Source organism: Microcaecilia unicolor, chromosome 3 (genome assembly GCF_901765095.1).
Source record: "Microcaecilia unicolor chromosome 3, aMicUni1.1, whole genome shotgun sequence".
Lineage (NCBI taxonomy): Eukaryota > Metazoa > Chordata > Amphibia > Gymnophiona > Siphonopidae > Microcaecilia > Microcaecilia unicolor.
This window is the reverse complement of record NC_044033.1, coordinates 429,574,534-429,583,090: the sequence shown is the minus strand read 5'-3', so window position 1 is coordinate 429,583,090 and position 8,557 is coordinate 429,574,534. Positions and strand designations below refer to the sequence as shown.

The window sequence follows — 8,557 nt, the reverse complement described above, 5'->3', positions numbered from 1 at the left end:
TACTGCAGATTCTGAGCTCCTTCAGATTGTCAAATGTTTAGAAAACAGTTGGATTTTAGAAGTAGGATTCATTCCAACTCTCCATAGAAAATAAAACACAGGATCTAAGCCTGCTTGGCCATAATGATTCCTTAAATACTTTACCTAGAAGACAGAGGAAAGCAGAATTGAACTATGCACGGTGCGAAAATAACGATTGAGGTCAATATGCACAATTATAGTCTGGTTCTACAGAACTATAAAAGGCAAGGAGGTGATTTGCCTGAGAAATATGGTGATTTGTTGTGCTTAGAAAGCTAGCTGCATTGTTTGCTCGTGTCAAAAAAGTTTGGAAATATTATTGGAATGAATCAAACAAAAGTGTTTTCATTTTCTTTCTTTTTTTTGTGGAACTGTGATATAATAGTCTGATAGTATTGTTTTATTCGCAATATGGTTGGCCATTGAACAGGTGGTTCTAGCCAGTAAATAGTGAGTCATCTTCATTCATTTTAATGAGTCTTTTCAGTAAAATGTGACAAATGTGCCCAGTGATTTTAAAATACACTGCATATGTATTAAGATAAACAGTAGCACTTTTTCTCTACCATTTATATACACCACTACTGCATAGTATGAAGTTGGATTTTTATTTTTAAGTTCACATACTTTTTATTGAAATGTTGTTAACAAAGAACAGAAAACAGAAAATATACAATAATCATCAAAATGTCTCAAATAACTCAAACAAGAGTACATGGAGTATGTGAAAAAGAAATCAAAATGATAAAGTGCAATAAATGAATTATCATTGCATATATAACACCAAAACTAAGCAGAATCTATGCACTCAGAAATATAATATTAGAATTAAACCTTGAAAGACAAGAAGACCTATAAAAAGCACAAAATGGGTATATTTGGTTAATAAACCAACGCAACAACATTATTCTATTTAAAAGACCTGAAATGTCAAATCAAGTTAGAAAGGTGGGGGTACGGGGGACCAAACTTTGTCAATCACTGCTGCCCAATTAGAAAATTCAGTGGCTTTGCATTCATATTTGTGAATCATCAGAACTGCTGACCACCAGAACGCGACATTTAATGAAGCAGTAGATTTCCAGTTATGTAAAATCATTTGAATAGTAAGTGCAATTAGAATATCCAGTAGCTTAGATTGCCAAGGAGATAATCAGTCATTAAGAGCTAATGATCGAAACACTATCAAATTTGAAGATAGAGGGGATATAATTGGCAATATATGTTGTATAATAGACCAGACAGAGGGCCAAAAAATTGGATACATGTGCAACTAAAATGCATATGCATTAAATCTCCTAGATAGGCATTACAATGCCAACAGAAGTTAACTGGATTAAGGTCGGCCCTGTGTAATATAGTACATAAGTACATAAGTAATGCCACACTGGGAAAAGACCAAGGGTCCATCGAGCCCAGCATCCTGTCCACGACAGCGGCCAATCCAGGCCAAGGGCACCTGGCAAGCTTCCCAAACGTACAAACATTCCAATCTACTAGGTGTCCAAATAGCTTTGTGAAGTACAAAGTAAAGTGATTGCATGACGCTAGTAGAAGCGGATGGGCGAACAACATGATTAAAAAAACTTGTTCCATTGTGGGGCATCTCCTGTCCAGGAGGTATCTTCCATCAATAATGAAGTGATAGAGTTCCTAAGTGGATATTTCGTAATTCTTAAGATTTTATAAAATAGAGAAGTGATATGACTTTGAATATTACCAATAAGACATAATTTGAGTAACTCAGAGGATGATGGTAATGAGGAAAGTGATCTGAAAGTGGAAGTTATGCAAAGTTTCAGTTGATGCCATGCATAAAATCCTGTGCTTGGTACAGTGCCGTAGCGAGAGTGCCTGACACCCGGGGCGGGTCTCCGCTGCGCACCCCCCCCCCCGGGTACAGGGCGCTGCGCCCCCCCGGGTGCAGGGCATGGCGTACTCCTCCTCTGGAGCATTCCCCCCCCCCCCCGAAATGCACCCTACCTTTCAGCAGGGGGCAGGCGGGAGGGCCGATCCGCCCCCAGTGCACGTCACTGGGAGCTGCTTCGGCTCTGCTGCTTCCCTGCTTTCTCTGCCCCGGAACAGGAAGTAACCTGTTCCAGGGCAGAAAGAGCAGGGAACCAGTGAGCCGCCCCACCGCCCCCCCTTCCTATGCCACTGGCTTGGTAATTGATATTTAAGCATTAATTGGGAAAAGGAGAGTTGGAGTTATTTTGTGTCACATGCACTAGAGTATTTATTCCTCTAATGGACCAAGAATGGCAATAAATGGGAAGACGGTCAATTAAAATTTGGACATTATTCCATAAAGGAGCAGATAGAGTGAACCACCTATTTTCTGTGAAAATGGAGTCAAGAATATGAATAGCATGTAAGGTGGTCTGAATGATGTTAGATTTACACTGAACTGAGTGTTTAGGTGCATGTGGAAGCCTATTAAGAGGGATAGGGTAAACTAAGTCTTATTCTATTTGGATCCAAGACGGGCAGAAAGAGGTATCAGTGGGTTGAGATAACCAAAAGGGCCCATAATGAAGGAAAGCTGCAATGTGATATGAAAAAATCTGGGAAACAGACTCCCTTGTCTGCTTTAGAGGATTTCAGGGTATTTAGGGAGATCCTAGCAGGTTTATTACTTCATAAATATCCTGATATCATGGATTTATTATTTTTTTTTTTAATAGAAAGAAAGGAATGCCAGAAAGGTAAAAGCTGACAATAGGCATAATGGTCATCTTATTGCTTCCAGCTTACCCCACCAAGAAAGTGACTTTGGTGACCATTGATGTATAAATTTATAAACCTTTGAAGATATAGCAGAAAGATTTATGTCCATAAGGTGATCATGATGTTTGTCAAGAAAGGACATCTAGATATTTTAGATGAGTAGAAGACCATTTAAGCTCTGAGGGGCCAACATCAGTTTATGGGGTGTTATCATTGAGTGGCATGACTTCTGATTTGTCCCAATTTATATGATAACCAGTAAAGTGGTGTGGTAGCCATGTTAGTCCACTTTTATAGAAATAAATCAAAACATAGAAAAGAAAATAAGATGATACCTTTTTTATTAGACTAACATAATACATCTTTCAATTAGCTTTCGAAGGTAACCCTACATCTTCAGATCAGAAATAAGCAAATGTTGACAAATATCAAAATATATAAGTGAAACACAAAAGCATTCCAATGACAGTCTCATAGGAAGAGAGAAGGGTAGGTTAGGTGAGAAACAGGGAAAGGTGGATGGATGAGAGTCAGGGAGAGATGGATTGATAAGAGGGTGACAAAACAATCAAATTTTATGGTTTTTATAATGGGCCATGAAACCCAAATCTTTGTTGAGACCTGTCTGGTGGGTGTCAAAATATTTTATCATTTTGACTTCAAAGATCTAACATTCCTAGATTGTCTTAATATTTCCTTTTAGTATTCTTACCATAAGATCATTGATGCAGTGTTCTAATTTTGTCAAGTGCTGTCCCACAGAGGTGGCCTTGTTGGCATTGGAATGTTAAAATTGTATCTATGTAAATTGAGCCTCATCTTTAGCATCTCCTATTATGAAAGGGTGAGAACTATATTCAAGGAGGACATTCCTGATATAGTATATAAAAGCAGAGGAGTCCACATTGGGGGCATAAAGATTTAGAAGAGACATAGTTATGGGACTAAATTGGAAAACAACTATCACCCATTTGTATTTTTTTTTCTTAATGATAAGACACCTGTCTTTTTAGAGCATCATGGGGAATATACGTGCATACCAGACCAAGGGAAATTAATTTTAGAACAGCTATCTAGAATGGAGGAGTGTCCTAATGGTTAGTGCAGCAGGCTTTGATCCTGGCAACCTGAGGTCAAGTCCTACTGTAGCTCCTTGTGATGTTGGACAAGTCACTTAACCCTCCATTACCCCTGCTACAAGAAACTAGATTGTTAGCCCTGTAGGGACAGAGAAAGTACCTGCATGTACTATGTACATCTAGTAACACTATAGAATTGATTAGTAGTAGCACTACATTTAAGTGTGTCTTTTGCAGTAATAAGATATCAATGTGTTTAGAAAAGACATAATCTGACACCTTACATCTTTTGATTACATTATTTAGACCAAAGACATTCCAGGAGGCAAATTTCAAGGATATCATCTAGAAAAAAATAAAGTCTCCCTGGAATCTGCTCTGAAAGGAGTATATCATCTGAGTGCAATCATGAGGTCCATTGATTTGACACCAAGATAAGCAAAGAACAGAACAAAAATATCAAATATAATCTATGCAAAAATAACTCCATTTGGAGATAAGTAATGTTTATGAACTTCCCATTGACTCATGCTTGTGGCAACGCACTGAGAAAGAATGCCCGCCAACTAACAGATAAAGAGGGGCATTTTCGAAAGGGATGTCTAAGTTGCGATTTGGACGTCCTTACAAAATGACGAAATCCAGGGGCGGGGGAAACCCATATTTACGAAACAAGATGGATGTCCATCTTTTGTTTTGAAAATACCGTCAGGGACATCCAAATCCTTAAATAGGGACATCCAAATCCTTAAATTGGGACATCCCTAGATTTGGACATCCGTAGACATGGACGTTTCTGACTTTCTGTGATTTTTGAAACCAAAGATATGCCTAATGATCACTCTGTATTTGTTTCATCACCGGAGGTGGCTAACACCTCACGATACTATGTAAGCCACATTGAGCCTGCAAATAGGTGGGAAAATGTGGGGTACAAATGCAACAAATAAATAAATAAAAGATGTCCATGTCAAAAATGACTAAATGCAAGCCATTTGGTCATGGGAGGAGCCAGCATTTGTAGTGCACTGGTCCTCCTGACATGTCAGGACACCAACTGGGCACCCTAGGGGGCATTGCAGTGGACTTCATAAATTGCTCCCAGGTACATAGCTCCCTTACCTTGTGTGCTGAGCCCCCCACCCCCCCCAAAACCCACTACCCAGAACTGTACACCACTACCATAGTCCTTATGGGTGAAGGGGGGCACCTAAATGTGGGTACAGTGGGTTTCTGGTGGGTTTTGGAGGGCTCGCTTTTTCCTCCACAAATGTAACAGGTGGGGGGGGGGGGGGGGCTGGGTCCGCCTGTCTGAAGTGCACTGCAGTACCCACTAAAATTGCTCCAGGGACCTGCATGTGCTGTCACGGACCTGATTATGACATCTGAGGCTGGCATAGAGGCTGGCATGACATATTTTGAAAGATGTTTTTTGAGGATGGTGGGGGGTTAGTGACCACTGGGGGAGTAATGGGAGGTCATCCCCAATTCTCTCCGGTGGTCATGTGGTCATTTTGGGTACCTTTTTGTGCCTTAGTCGTAAGAAAAACAGGTCCGGGTGAAAACGTCCAAGTGTTCATCAGGGATGTCCTTGTTTTTTTCAATTATGGGTCAAGGATGTCCAAGTGATAGGCATGCCCAAGTCCTGCCTTCGCTACACCTCCGACATGCCCCCTTGAACTTTGGCCATCCTTGCGACGGGTTTCGATTATATCGATTTGGACGTCCCTGGGAGAAGGACGTCCATCTTCCAATTTATATCGAAAGATGGGCATCATTTTCTTTCGAAAATGAGCCCAATAGAGAATTAGGTTACCTCATAAGAGCAAGATACATAACAAAAGCAGAGAGATAACATGATGTATAGTATTAATAAAGTTAAAAATATTATTCAGGAGAGCCCTGGTTGACGTGGAGGGGCATAATCAAAAGGGGCGCCCAAGTTTTCCTGAGGACATCCTTGCAGGACATCCCGGCGAAGAGGCGGGGAAACCCGTATTATCAAAACAAGATGGGCGTCCATCTTTCGTTTCGATAACATGGTTGGGGATGCCCAAATCGCGAAATTTAGGTTGACCTTAGAGATGGTCGTCCTTGATTTTCGGTGATAATGAAAACCGAGGACGCCCATCTCAAAAATGACCAAATCCAAGCCCTTTGGTCGTGGGAGGAGCCAGCATTCGTAGTGCACTGGTCACCCTGACATGCCAGGACACCAACCGGGCACCCTAGGGGGCACTGCAGTGGACTTCAGAAATTGCTCCCAGGTGTATAGCTCCCTTACCTTGTGTGCTGAGCCCCCCAAATCCCCCCAAAACCCACTCAACACAACTGTACGCCACTACCATAGCCCTAAGGGGTGAAGGGGGGCATCTACATGTGGGTACAGTGGGTTTCTGGTGGGTTTTGAAGGGCTCATATTTACCACCACAAGTGTAACAGATAGTGGGGGATGGGCCTGGGTCCGCCTGCCTGAAGTGCACTGCACCCACTAAAACTGCTCCAAAAACCCGCATACTGCTGTCATGGAGCTGAGTATGATATCTGAGGCTGGCATAGAGGCTGGAAAAATATTTTAAAAATTTCGTTTGAGGGTGGGAGGGGGCTAGTGACCACTGGGGGAGTAAGGAGAGGTCATCCCTGATTCCCTCCGGTGGTCATCTGGTCATTTAGGGCACATTTTTGTGGCTTGGTCGTAAGAAAAAAAAGGACCAGATAAAGTCATCCAAGTGTTTGTTAGAGACGCCCTTCTTTTTTCCATTATCGGTCGAGGACACCCATGTGTTAGGCACGCTGCAGTCTCGCCTTTGCTACACCTCCGACATGCCCCCGTGAAGTTTGGTCGTCCCCGTGATGGAAAGCAGTTGATGATGCCCAAAATAGGCTTTCGATTATGCCGATTTGGGCGACCCTGTGAGAAGGACGCCCATCTTCTGATTTGTGTCGAAAGATGGGTGCCCTTCTCTTTCGAAAATAAGCCTGCTGGTGTCTTATAAATAATGTAATAAAGTCTCATAAATAATGTAATAAACAGGAGTACTACAAATTCACTGCACGATGAAACCAAGAATAAACAATCTCACATGTGCAGATATTATAATAGATACCAGACAGTATACTAATAAACACAGAGCCTGTTATTGGCCATATAGAGAGAAAATTAATCAGCTCAGCTCAGTTTGGTGTTTTGGATTCATGAATGGAGAAGCTCTGGATCAGTATAAGACATAGAGGGCATTTTCGATATGATGTCTAAGTCTGATTTTGCACACCTTGCACAAAACATCCAAAATCCAAATAGGAAAGAAGGTCATTTTCAACAAAGAAAAACGACTATTTTGTTTTAGAAAATACTGTTTTGAACAAGGTTTTGTGTTTAGACATTTTGTTTTTTGGCCCATTAAAAAAAAAAATGAATACGTGCAAAACATAGAGATTCATGCCATTTTGATGTAGGAGGATCCAGCATTTTTAGCAGACTGCTCCCCCAGACATCCTAGGAGAGCAATGGGCACCCTAGAGGGCACGTCAGTGTACTTCATAAAAATGATCCCAGGTACGCATCTCACCTTTGTTCCCTTATCTTGTCCCCTGAGCCCTCCGATACCCACCCAAAATACATTGTCCCCCACTGTACACCACACTGTTCTCATTTGAGTTCCAGGGCTCTGTCCTCTCCTGGTTCTCCTCTTATCTCTCCCACCGTACCTTCAGAGTACATTCTCATGGTTCTTCCTCCACCCCCATCCCGCTCTCTGTTGGAGTTCCTCAGGGATCTGTCCTTGGACCCCTTCTTTTTTCAATCTACACCTCCTCCCTGGGCTCCCTAATCTCCTCTCATGGTTTCCAATATCATCTTTATGCTGATGACACCCAGCGTTATCTCTCCACACCAGACATCACTGCAGAAACCCAGGCCAAAGTATTGGCCTGCTTATCCGACATTGCGGCCTGGATGTCCAACAGCCACTTGAAACTGAACATGGCCAAGACCGAGCTTATTGTTTTCCCTCCCAAACCCACTTCTCCTCTCCCTCCACTCTGTATCTCAGTTGATAACACCCTCATCATCCCCATCTCATCTGCCCGCAACCTCAGAGTCATCTTCGACTCCTCCCTCTCCTTCTCTGCGCATATCCAGCAGCTAGCCAAGACCTGTCGCTTCTTCCTCTATAACATCAGCAAAATTCGCCCTTTCCTCTCTGAGCACACCACCCAAACTCTCATCCACTCTCTCATTACCTCTCGCCTTGACTACTGCAACCTACTCCTCACTGGCCTCCCACTTTGCCATCTATCCCCCCTTCAGTCCGTTCAGAACTTTGCTGCACGTCTTATCTTCCACCTGGACCGATACACTCATATCACCCCTCTCCTCAAGTCACTTCACTGGCTTCTGATCAGGTACCGCATACAGTTTAAGCTTCTCCTATTAACCTACAAATGCACTCGATCTGCAGCCCCTCCTTACCTCTCTACCCTCATCTCCCCTTACATTCCTACCCGTAACCTCCGCTCTCAAGACAAATCCCTCCTTTCAGTACCCTTCTCCACCACCGCCAATTCTAGGCTCCGCCCTTTCTGCCTCACCTCACCCCATGCCTGGAATAAACTCCCTGAGCCCATACGCCAGGTCCCCTCCCTGCCCATCTTCAAAGCCTTGCTCAAAGCCCACCTCTTCAATGTCGCCTTCAGCACCTAACCACCATACCTCTATTCAGGAAATCTAG

The 8,557-nt window shown here is 42.7% G+C and overlaps 1 long non-coding RNA gene across 1 annotated transcript; it reads left to right on the top strand.

Annotated features, from left to right (window-relative positions):
* Nucleotides 1-402: 402 nt before the first annotated feature.
* LOC115465190 lies at nucleotides 403-3,506 on the top strand. The gene is made up of 3 exons (XR_003941350.1): nucleotides 403-413; nucleotides 1,786-1,789; nucleotides 3,368-3,506. It is a non-coding gene; the product is annotated as an uncharacterized LOC115465190 (long non-coding RNA).
* The last annotated feature ends 5,051 nt before the right edge of the window (nucleotides 3,507-8,557 follow it).